Source organism: Diplotaxodon limnothrissa, linkage group LG14 (assembly GCF_057381915.1).
Source record: "Diplotaxodon limnothrissa isolate DT_005_m linkage group LG14, D_limnothrissa_male_GT1.1, whole genome shotgun sequence".
Taxonomy (NCBI): Eukaryota; Metazoa; Chordata; class Actinopteri; order Cichliformes; family Cichlidae; genus Diplotaxodon; species Diplotaxodon limnothrissa.
Genome location: NC_140609.1, coordinates 1,656,384 through 1,669,485, shown reverse-complemented (window position 1 = coordinate 1,669,485; position 13,102 = coordinate 1,656,384). Strand labels below are relative to the sequence as shown.

Genomic DNA, 13,102 nt, shown 5'->3' with positions numbered 1-13,102 from the left:
TTGTTCTCTGACATCTACCCCTGCAAGAGCATGGGACGAAAAGTTGCTATTGAGACAAGTTGCTAAGTATTTACATAATTTTGGTTATTCGCTATGAACTAGGAGAATATGAAAAAACAATAGCACTGAAGAGGGTTGCATTGACAATCCAACACAATGGGCAGCACATTGAACACATTTTATAAGTGGTCAGAAACTTGTAAGTAACTCATGAAAGAATAAAGTTACGTTGAAACCAAGCACACCATTGTTTTTCTTGTGACATTACCAATAAGTTTGATGTGTCACATGACCCTCTTCCTATTGAAAAAACAAAAGTTGTATCCAAGATGGCCGACTTCTAAATGGCCACCATGGTCACCGCCCATCTTGAGGAGTTTGCCCCCTCACATATACTAATGTGCCACAAACAGGACTTAAGTATCACCAACCATTCCCATTTTATCACGGTGTATCCATATAAATGGCCCACCCTGTATATCAAGTACTGGGACGGTTGTGTGACTTTTTTTCAGGTCCAGAACTCTAGATGTAATACTCCAGATATTTCAAGAATCTTCAATATTTGGAGTAGGAGTTGTAGCATAGCATTCAGGTCAAAGAGTTCTGGTCATATGAAATTCACGTCCTAATTATCCTCCCAAAACAGACTGATCGCCCATTGTGTCATGAAACGCTGTGTTGCAGGCAGGGATTGGACCCAAATGCAAACTCACGGGGACAGAACTTGAACTCAAAAGCACAGCTTTATTGCTGGAAAATAGAACACAAGCAATACAAAACTAAACTGGGAAAAGCTAATTATAACACATACCAAAAGACACGGGGAGAATCACACACAGCATGAGGGACGACGCGACACTGACTCAGAGAAACACGGGGTTTAAATACAATGGGAAGTAACGAGGGGAATGAGACACAGAAGGAGAGCACAGCTGGGAGAAATCAGGACTGACGAGACAAGGGAGCAAAGTAGGATACACTCACATGAGACACAGACCTTCAAAGTAAAACAGGAATTAGCAAAGATGCAAACTAGACTAGGGGAGACAGCAACTAAGAAACACAGAGGGCAGCTACTAAATACTCAGAGAACTAAACAGAATACAAGAACACCAAACTAAGACACTACACTAACGAACAAGCTGGGACAACAACAAGAACTAAGAACATAATACAGAAAACTCAGAGGCACAAGAAACTCAAAACACTGGGTCACTGCCCAGATAGCAAGGAAACATTGAAACAATGTTGAGTCAATATCAGGCTGTGTCATTGAATCAACGTTGAAGTGTGACGTTGACCTAACGTCACTCTTGCACCCTTTTTTAACGTTGAAACAACGTCAGGTTTTGATGTTGAATCAATGTTGAAACCTGACGTTGATTCAACGTTATATTTTCTAATACTGCTGACATTGAAACAATGTCAGATTCTGATACTGAAACACTGTTGAGCTATGGTGTTGATTTTCCACCTCTTTCGCACAGTTGCTTTTTATTAAAACAACAGTTAAATCATGACTGGAAATCTACCTTTCTTTATAGGTATTTTAACCAATACTAAACTACTGCATGTTTCCATCAATACTTCAACCAGCTAAACACATAATTGTACTTATTCCTTAAATTGGACACCCTTTATAAAAAAAAACCCCCAAATGTCTCACAATGTATCATGTCAATATTATTATCCTAAAATAAGAAAGCATTGCATGTGGTGTCCATCCATCCATCCATTTTCATCCGCTTTGTCCGGGGCCGGGTCGTGGGGGCAGCAGCCTAAGCAAAGAGGCCCAGACCTCCCTCTCCCCAGCCACCTCCTCCAGCTTATCCGGGGGAATACCAAGGCGTTCCCAGGCCAGCCGAGAGATATAATCTCTCCAGCGTGTCCTGGGTCTGCCCCGGGGCCTCCTCCCGGTGGGACATGCCTGGAACACCTCACCCAGGAGGCGCCCAGGGGGCATCCTTGTCAGATGCCCGAACCACCTCAGCTGGCTCCTTTCGATGTGGAGCAGCAGCTGCTCTACTCTGAGCCCCTCCCGGATGGCCGAACTTCTCACCCTATCTCTAAGGGAGAGGCCAGCCACCCTTCGGAGGAAGCTCATTTCTGCCGCTTGTATCCGCGATCTCGTTCTTTCGGTCACTACCCACAGCTCGTGGCCATAGGTGAGGGTAGGGACGTAGATCGACCGGTAAATTGAGAGCTTCGCTTTTACACTCAGCTCCCTCTTCACCACGACGGACCGGTGCAGCGTCCGCATTACTGCAGCTGCAGCCCCAATCCGTCTGTCGATCTCCAGCTCCCTTCTCCCATCACTCGCGAACAAGACCCCGAGATACTTGAACTCCTCCACTTGGGGCAGGAACTCATCCCCGACCCGGAGTGGGCACTCCACCCTTTTCCGGCTGAGAACCATGGCCTCAGATTTGGAGGTGCTGCTCCTCATTCCCGCTGCTTCACACTCGGCTGCGAACCGCTCCAGTGCGAGCTGGAGGCCCTCACCCGATGAAGCCAACAGAACCACATCATCTGCAAAAATCAGAGATGAGATTCTGAGGCCACCAAAGCAAAAGCCCTCCGCCACTTGGCTGCGCCTAGAAATCCTATCCATAAAAATTATGAACAGAACCGGAGACAAAGGGCAGCCCTGGCGGAGCCCATCACCCACCGGGAACGAGTCCGACTTATTGCCGGCAATGCGAACCAAGCTCTTGCAATGGTTGTATAGGGATCGAATGGCCCGTAGCAATGGGCCAGACACCCCATGTTCCCGCAACACCTCCCACAGGACACCCCGAGGGACACGGTCGAATGCCTTCTCCAAGTCCACAAAACACATGTAGACTGGTTGGGCAAACTCCCATGCACCCTCAAGTATCCTGGAGAGGATAAAGAGCTGGTCCAGTGTTCCGCGACCAGGACGAAAACCGCATTGTTCTTCCTGTATCCAAGGTTCAACTAACGGACGAACTCTCCTTTCCAGCACCCTGGCATAGACTTTCCCAGGGAGGCTGAGGAGTGTGATCCCCCTGTAGTTGGAACACACCCTCCGGTCCCCTTTCTTGAAGATGGGGACCACCACCCCAGTCTGCCAGTCCACAGGTACTGCCCCTGATCTCCACGCAACATTGCAGAGGCGTGTCAACCAGGACAGCCCTACAACGTCCAGAGCCTTCAGGAACTCGGGGCGGACCTCATCAACACCAGGGGCTCTGCCACCAAGGAGTTGTTTAACTGCCTCAGTGACCTCGCCCCCGGAAATTGGCGAGTCATTCCCCTCATCCCCAGACTCTGCTTCCTCCTCGGAAGACGTGTCAGTGGGATTAAGGAGGTCCTCAAAGTATTCCTTCCACCGCCTGACAATTTTCTCAGTCGACGTCAGCAGCGCTCCGCCAACACTATACACAGTGCAGGTAGAGCACCGCTTTCCCCTCCTGAGACATCTGACGGTTTGCCAGAATCTCTTCGAGGCAGCTCAAAAGTCTTTTTCCATGGCCTCTCCGAACTCCTCCCACACCCGAGTTTTTGCTTCAGCCACTGCCCGAGCCGCATTCCGCTTGGCCTGTCGATACCTGTCGGCTGCCTCCGGAGTCCCACAGGCTAACCAAGCCCGATAGGACTCCTTCTTCAGCCTGGTGGCTCCCTTAACCTCTGGTGTCCACCATTTGGTTCGGGGATTACCACCACGGCAGGCACCAACCACCTTGCGGCGGCAGCTCAATGCAGCAGCTTCGGCAATGGAGACGCTGAACATGGTCCATTCAGACTCAATGTCCCCAGTCTCCCTCGGAATGCTGTTGAAGCTCTGCCGGAGGTGTGCGTTGAAGATCTCGCGGACTGGGGGCTCTGCTAGACGTTCCCAGCACACCCTCACTACGCGTTTAGGTGCACCAGGTCTGTCCAGCGTCTTCCCCCGCCACCTGATCCAACTCACCACCAGGTGGTGATCAGTTGACAGCTCAGCCCCTCTCTTTACCCGAGTGTCCAGAACATATGGTCGCAGGTCTGCTGATACGATTACAAAATCGATCATCGACCTACGGCCTAGAGCATCCTGGTGCCACGTGCACTTATGGACACTCTTATGTTCGAACAGGGTGTTCGTTATGGCCAAACTGTGATTAGCACAGAAGTCCAATAACAGAGCACCGCTCGGGTTCAGATCAGGGAGGCCGTTCCTCCCAATCACGCCCCTCCAGGTCTCGCTGTCGTTACCCACGTGAGCATTGAAGTCTCCCAGCAGGACAACAGAGTCTCCAGGTGGAGCACCCTCCAGCACCCCCCTCCCCCCCCCCCCCCCCCCCCAGGGACTCTAAGAAGGCTGGGTACTCTGAACTGCCACTCGGCGCATAAGCGCAGATGACAGTCAGGACCCGTTCCCCGACCCTAAGGCGCAGGGAACAAACCCTCTCGTCCACCGGGAAAAACCCCAACGTACCAGCAGCAAGCCGAGGGGATATTAGGATACCCACCCCAGCCCGCCGCCTCTCACCAGGGGCAACTCCAGACTGAGACAGAGTCCAGCCCCTCTCCAGGAGACTGGTTCCAGAGCCCAAGCCATGTGTAGAGGTGAGCCCGACTATATCTAGCCGGTACCTCTCAACCTCATGCACTAACTCAGGCTCTTTCCCCACCAGAGAGGTGACATTCCATGTCCCTATTGCCAGTCTTGGCAGCCGGGGGTCAGTCCGCCAGGGCCTCCGCTCCTGGCCGCCACCCGGCACACAATGCACCCGACCCCTATGGCGCCTCCTGCGGGTGGTGGGCCTGCGGGAGGATGGGCCCATGTCTCCTCTTCGGGCTGTGCCCGGCCGGGCCCCATGGACTAAGGCCCGGCCACCAGACGCTCGCCCTCGGGCACCCTCCCCGGGCCTGGCTCCAGGGCGGGGCCCCGGTAACCCTATCCCGGGCAGGGTAAACTGTTCCCTCGATGTCCTTTTCATAAGGGTCTTATGAATCGCTCTTTGTCTGGTCCCTCACCCAGGGCCAATTTGCCATGGGAGACCCTACCAGGGGGCAAAAGCCCCCAGACAACATAGCCCCTGGGATCCCTGTGACACACAAACCCCTCCACCACGATAAGGTAGCGATTCAAGGAGGGGCATGTGATGTAACAGAGAAAAAAAATAAACAAAAAAAGGTCAATAGGCATGTTTCGTTTGCTAAATACTTTATTAAAAGACAGTTTCCTATTTACGTTTATATGATTCACAGAAGTTTGTAATTTTTTTGCATGATGTGCGTCCTGCACCACCCAAACGATCTGGGGCGTATCGGAGCCATTTCTGCACTGCTTGTGCAAAGACAAACTCAGACATAGAGTTTGCCCCTAACTGCTGCGTCAGGCTCCAATCAAGGCAAAGCGTCTCACCTATAGACACATTTTAAGAGATGGAATTAGCGTGTCTCATGTCTTAAATGTGTATGCAAGTGCTTAAATAGGAAAATAGGCGCACACCTTTGACGCTGCATTTTCTCCGTCTTCCTCGTCCACACGTAAATGCTAAACGCAGTTTACGTGTGGACAAAAGGTGCAAACGCAAGTTAGGTGAGCGTGCAGCGTAAAGTTAGGTAAGCGTGCAACGTAAAGTTTGAATTGAGTGCGAATCGAAGCGGGTGCTCACCAATCATTAAAAGTAACAAAGTCATTGAACACATTTATACAGTTACCTTTATGTTTATCAATCATATATCACAGATTTACAATTGTTTGTAGTACTATGCTAAAAAGCAACTACAGAGCGAAAGTCTGGGTCAAGCGTTGAGGCGACGGCAAGAACAAAGGAACCCTCGAAGCGTTAAAGCTAGCTTTGTAAGGGAATATAACGGAAAAGTATGAAACGAAAATGTTTTCTTTGTTGATAGACTTTGTTTGCAGTGCAATTTATTTGTTGCCGGATTGTAAGATGAAAGTAGACACAATTTCGGGCTCCCACATGTTATCCGAAACTTTACATTAACAAGTTTTTTTTTAGTTTTTTTTTACTGTTATTCAAATGCAACCGTGGAAATAACGAATAGAACAAAAGTCATTCATTCTTACCTTATACTAATCGTGGTGCAGGCCAGTGCAGTGCATGAACTGATGCCTTCTCCGGTCAATTCCGCTGAGAGTAAATCTAATGTCCCGCTCTACTGTACAAGACAATGGTTACCTGGAGGGATGTACCAATGTGATAGGGGTGCTGTGGAATAGTCCAAGTGGTAGCAGCTTTAATTTCCCGCTCAACCATAAATCGATGGTTTTTCAACGTGATTGTTGTCACCTTGTCAACTATAAATAGATCAACAATCAACGATGACAGAACAACAGTGAATCAATGTTATTTCAATGTCAGTGTCAGGTTTCATCAGTATTTCAATGTTGTTTCAACATTGGTTTTGTGTTAACATTTCAATCCTGACGATTCTGATGATTCAGATGGAAAATCAACATCTGTTCAATGTCTCCTTGCTATCTGGGTGACCCAGGACCGTGACACATTGCTTGAAAACTGAGCTTGTGAATTCTGACTCAGGAGTTTCCATGGCAAATACTTTAAAGTGTGTAAAATCTAATTGCCAGATATCAGTAGACTAACGATTTCAGTCAACCGAATTCTGTTTGTTTACTTCTCCCAATTCAAGTGCATAAACCCACTTAACACACACTTAAATCAATAAATGAGGAATTAAAAACAGATATATGTGAAATATTTGTACTTTACATTTTTACTTTGAGTTGCGTTCATCTGTAGTGGGTGTTTCCTACAGGCCAGGGGAGAAGCGTCCACGACTTTTTATCTCTTTGTCAAATTGACAAGCAGTCCAGGGTGTACGCTGCCTCACGCCCTGTGGTAGCTGGGATAGGCTCCAGCTCCCCCGTGACCCCGATAAGGTTAAACAGAAGTTAGTGAAGCTCACTCCTGGGGACAACAGCGATACGAAGGTGAGCTCTTCCAGATATCTGAACTCTTCTGGTGGTGAGCTGATTTATTTTGTTTTTGATGCTGTTAGTAAAAATACATTTTAGAGGTGGATCAAACATTGACGATCTTGGTCTATTGAAGGGGATTAGGGCCACTGGGAAAAACAAAAGTGGGCAGGTCTTTTTTCTTTTTCTTTTCCAGAATCCTGACTTTAATCTGAGAATTCTGGAAAAGATTGGGATATGATTGTGTTTTGGAATATAGCTCCCACCTGATGGTTCATTGAAGATGATTTCCTCACAAAGAAATATTATCCAAAGCTGATAGCAAGGAATTTCAGCAAACATTAAGCTTCTAAAACCATAAAAACAATACTTAATGTTATGTGGTGTGGGAAATTGCTGGGCTGATATTTTGATAACCGCTAATTGATCATAACCTCGACCGTACGTATTTAAATGATTTCAACTGTCAGCCGGCTGAACTGAGTGGACAGTGCTACACTGTAAAAAAAAAAGTGCTGTTTTTACAGGAAAACGCTGGCAGCTGGGGTTACCAGGGACTTCCTGTAAAAAATACAGCAGCACAGTATATCGCGTTACAGATGCAATATGTAAATTGATTTACAGTGAATGAAACTCACATTAAAACTGTTAAATCTACAGAAAAAAGAAGTTAATTTCACACATTGATGTTATATATAAATAGACTATTTCCTGTATCTTTTACAAGTAATAAATGCTTATTGTGGATCCATAAATTGTAAAATTAACAGGGAAATATGGAACAAAAAACGAATTTAAAATGGTAGAACAACTGTGAAACTGTGCATATTAAATGGAGCTGCTCTGTATATTATACATAAAATCTATTACTATGCTGTATATTTTATGTTTTAATTTAAAATTTTAACCATAAACCAGCAAATTTATTACTGCTACACCTACACCCAAACATGCAAAAATACATCTTGAGAAAACACAAGAGAGGAAAATATCACTTTTGGGAAATTTATTTTGCAGCCAGATTAGCCAAATGACAGCAATTGGATGCATTTTTTCCAACTAACACAATATGCAAGGCACACAGCAACTACACAATTCAATCAAAATATAGGCTATAAAAGCTGTGGAACATTCCTGCAAAGCAAGAACCATGTTCATGAAACAAGCATTTGTTAGACCCTCTACCAGAAAAAGTAAAATAACCTGTTAAGACTTTAAAACAAAAATCACATATTGTGCCAAAAATGATCATAATCACCGTGCAACGCAACACGCACCCTGCTGTCACCACAACCATGGACTTGGTCAGAAAACATATCAGGAAAACCACGTGGTGAAACAAACCTACACATGTGGTCTAGAAACACTGCAGTAGCAGCATGTTTTGTTTTTTTTAATTTTTATAAAGAACATTCCTTCAAAGCAAGAACATCTTCATGAATTGGCTTCATGCATTCGACCAGTAAAAGGTTTCACTACACATTGTCGAACAAAATTAACAAAGTAAAACTAACAGTCCACAGAGAGTCAAGATTTAGGCTTAGCGCCACTCGTGGCCGGCGAGATCCTGAATCAGGGTGATGACTCAAGGGTTCACATTGAGACGACGCTTTGAGTTTTTGTTCTCTACTTTGGTTCCTTTTTCTGGGTTTATGGAGAAGAAACGCCTGTAGAATAAAAATCATATAAAAGTTTATTAAGCATTTTTATAATTGATCAGTTAAAATACACGTACAAAGTAAGTAAAAATTAAGTATATACGCATATATACACAGTCATGGCCATGACCACGTTCAAGACAAAGTATAACCAAAATGCTGTGGGGAAGTGAACAATGCATGGTCAAAAGTATTGGCACCCTTCACGAGTGTCTTTTGCAGTGACTTTAGCATTTTGAAAATCCAAAGCAAAGGTTATAGGCAGTCTGCAACATCGGCTGCAGACTCACCCACCCCCACTGCTGCTGTTCCACCTCAGACACTTCACACCTCCTCTATTCACCCTGCTCACTCCCCCCCACCCCCAACAACAGCATCCAATACACACTCAACACAAGGCTCCAGCCTGTCTCTCTCAACCACCCAGGTTAGGAGGGAACTGAGGAGGATTAATGGCAAGAAGGCAGCGGGCCCAGATGGCATCAGCTCGAGGGTCGTCAGGTCCTGCGCGGACCAACTGTGTGGGGTGATGGAGCACCTCTTCAACCTGAGCCTGAGGTTGGGAAGAGTCCCACAGCTCTGGAAAACCTCCTGTGTTGTACCAGTGCCAAAGACTTCACGCCCCAAGGACCTCAACAGCTACAGGCCGGTGGCTCTGACATCCCACCTGATGAAGACCCTGGAGCGGTTGGTCCTGGCTCAGCTTCGGCGCCTAATAAGCTCATCACTGGACCCACTTCAGTTTGCCTACCAGCCTGGCATTGGAGCGGATGATGCCGTCATTCACCTCCTACATCGTTCCCTCGCTCACCTGGAGACCGCTGGAAGCACTGTGAGAATCATGTTCTTTGATTTCTCCAGTGCCTTCAACACCATTCTTCCCTCGGTTCTAAAGGACAAGCTGGTGAACTCTGGAGTGGACCATCACCTCACTACCTGGATCCTGGACTACCTCACCGACCGACCACAGTATGTGAGGACTCAGGGCTGTGTGTCGGACAGGGTCGTCTGCAGTACGGGGGCCCCACAGGGAACGGTTCTGGCTCCGTTCCTCTTCACCATCTACACTGCAGACTTCTCCCACAATTCTACCCAGTGCTTCCTGCAGAAGTTCTCTGATGACTCTGCAATAGTCGGCCTCATCACTGATGGGGACGACAAGGAGTACAGAGGTCTGACCCAAGACTTTGTGGACTGGTGCCAGCTGAACTACCTCCAGATTAACGACAGTAAAACCAAGGAACTGGTGGTAGACTTCCGCAGGCACAAGCATTCTCCACTGCAACCACTGAACATCCAAGGTATGGACATTGAGGCTGTGGACAGCTACAGGTACCTTGGTGTTCATCTGAACAATAGACTGGACTGGACTCATAACTCAGACGCCCTCTACAGGAAAGGGCAGAGCAGGCTGTACCTGCTGCGGAGACTCAGGTCGTTTGGAGTGGAGGGCCCACTCCTGAAGACCTTCTATGACTCTGTTGTGGCTTCTGCTATCTTTTATGGCGTGGTCTGCTGGGGCGGCAGCATCTCTGCTGGGGACAGGAAGAGACTGAACAGGGTGATCCGAAGGGCCAGCTCTGTTCTAGGATGCCCTCTGGACCCAGTGGAGGTGGTGAGTGACAGGAGAACGGCGGCTAAGCTGTCATCCCTGATGGACAACATCTCCCACCCCATGCAGCAGACTGTGACAGCACTGAGCAGCTCCTTCAGTGGGAGACTGCGGCACCCACGGTGTGGGACGGAGAGATTTCGCAGGTCTTTCCTCCCCACTGCTGTCAGACTCCATAATAAAGACTTTAACTGATCAAGCACACACATCCATACATATGCAATAATACTAAGTGCAATAATCCTTTCTGTCATCGTTGTATTTTTACTCAGTTGTATATAGTATTTGTATTTGTATTCTATTTTTATCTTATTGTATATTTATTTTATTTTATTCTACTGTATATAGTATTTTATTTTATTCTATTCTGTACAGTTGTGTACTGTATTTATTCTTATTGTATTCTAATTTTTGCCTCATAACTTTTGCACTGTCCACTTCCTGCTGTGACAAAACAAATTTCCCACGTGTGGGACTAATAAAGGTTATCTTATCTTATCTTATCTTATCTTATCTTATCTTATCTTATAGGTAGTCAGATGTCAGCTGACGCTTGGTCTAGCCCTGAGTCTCGGCCAGGCTTGGACCCGGATTCAGACTGTTATTTTATTTAAACAAACAAACAAAAAAAAACAACACAAATAAACAACAACAAAAAAACAAAACAACTGAATCCGGCTCCAAAGCCGACCGAGACTCAGAGCCAGACCTGAACTCCAACCACATCAAAGCCAGACTCCAGATCCCAGAGTCTCAGTTATGAGAAATAACAAAGCCATATTTGCTCACCTCTGAAGAAACTCTAAAGTGGAAGTCAGCTCAGATGGATAATGGATATTAAAATTGTAGTAGCTCCCGAACATGAGGCACAGTGCAGAAATGAAGGAGGATATGTTTGTGCTGACGAGATTCCGATCAATACTCAGCATGTATCTTCTTGAGGAATAGCAGGACTGTCCTGTGAACAAATTATTTAACAGGTTATATCAATAAACACGGCAGTCACATGACATTCTATAAAAAGTGCACTTAAAAAAAAGAGAGAGAGAGCTATGAAACAGACTTACCACACACGATAATAGTGGGTGTCAGAGGCACTTGCTCCAGTTGTACCTCATCTGCCAGACATGTATCTTCAGAATCAGAATCAGAATCAGAAACTTTATTGTCATTGTCACGAGAACAACGAAATGAAGAATGGTCCCCGATCATTGCATCATCCCTAGCAATATCAAAATATAAATAAAACAATAAAATTCAATAAATAAAATAGATAGAATACTTAAAATACTAATAAGATGTAACAGTAAAACATTCACATACATTCCCACACACATGCTTCAGGCCGTGCATAGATTAACACAAGAGTGGCATGATGGACATTTTTTTGTAGTATTCAGATGTGTTATTGCAGTTGGATAACAGCTGTGTTTGAGTCTTTTAGTCCTTGCTCTGGTTGCCCTGTACCGTCTGCCTGAGGGCAGCAGTTCGAACAGGGAGTGGCCAGGATGTGAGGTGTCTTTTATGATGTTTTGGGCCTTTTTAAAACAGTGGGCATTGTGTAGAACTTCCAGTGTGGGGAGAGGGCAGCCAGTGATCTTTTGGGCAGTGTTAATGATCCCTTGGAGTGCTCTCCTCTGAGCCCCTGTGCAGCTAGTGTACCAAATACATATGCAGTAAGTTAGAACACTCTCAATGGTGGCTCTGTAGAAGGACACCAGCAGTTTCTGTGTGATGTTATTCCTCCTGAGAAGGAAGTACAGTCTCTGTTGGGCCTTTTTCAGCAGCTCGGAGGTGTTCACACTCCAGGAAAGGTTCTCCTCTATATTGACTCCCAGGAAGCGGAAGCTTGCCACCCTTTCTACACAGTCCCCATTTATGAATAGTGGTTGGATCTCTGCCTTTTTCCTTCTGAAATCTATTATGAGTTCTTTGGTTTTTGAAGTGTTGAGGAGGAGGTTATTGGCCTTACACCATGACGTCAGCTGCTCCACCTCGTCTCTGTACGTAGACTCGTCTCCCTTCAACACAGAGAAGCATGGACTCCTCCTTCTCTTCAAAGTAGCTGAGCAGAAGCAGGACCATCTCTTTCACATCATCTGAGGAGCCACTCTGCGGTCCCCGCATCCTCTGAAGCCTTGCATAAGTCTGAAGGAACACCTTGCTTTTGCTCACAACTGTGGTCAAGTAGTCCAGTAGCCTTTTCCCCTTCAAATCCAAATTTCGTGTGAATGTCTCTTTGAGGTCAATCCCAGTAAGTTCCTTGAAGTGGACAGACATGCCAAGTTCATCAAACCAAAACGGCCACTCCTCCCTAAGGCATTTGATACTTTTCCCCTGATTGACATGTTGACGTTGTGTGTAGTAAGTGGACTTCATTAGACTTTTTACCTCTTCTGGATTGGCATCAGCTTGCTGGAACATCACCTTGAGATTTTCCATCTTTTGCTGTTGGCTCTCTGGAGTTTCTTCAAGAGGCAGAAATTCTACATTCCATTTAATGCACCCGTATGCATCCTGCATGGCTGCTCTTTCTTCTAAAGGGATCTCGTCTGTGTGGTCTGAGTCAGTCTGATGTTTTCTTTTTCTTATTTTGGGTGTTGAAGTGCGCCTTACATTTTCACTTCTGTTCTGCAACTGTTTGACAAGTGAAAGGTAGCCTGCGCCAACAATATCACCCTCTATTAAATCTTGCAGAGAATTGGGATATTTTGCCACCATTTTTCTTGCAACGTCAATTGAATGTTTTCTACCTACATGAGGGCATTTTTCCATCATCTCAGTCACAACAATCCGGACCATTTGCCTCCTCAGTTTTGGGCGAGGCCTTTTCCCCCTCTCAAGAAACTGCACCACTTCTGCAGGAAGTTTACTCCATGGAATTTCAAAGTTGTCATCCCATTGTGTGTCACATCC

General features: G+C 46.2%; 1 pseudogene; it reads right to left on the bottom strand.

The window, feature by feature from the left end:
* Nucleotides 1-8,456: 8,456 nt before the first annotated feature.
* LOC146618201 (uncharacterized) lies at nt 8,457-12,628 on the bottom strand (annotated as a pseudogene).
* Between the last annotated feature and the right edge of the window lie 474 nt (nt 12,629-13,102).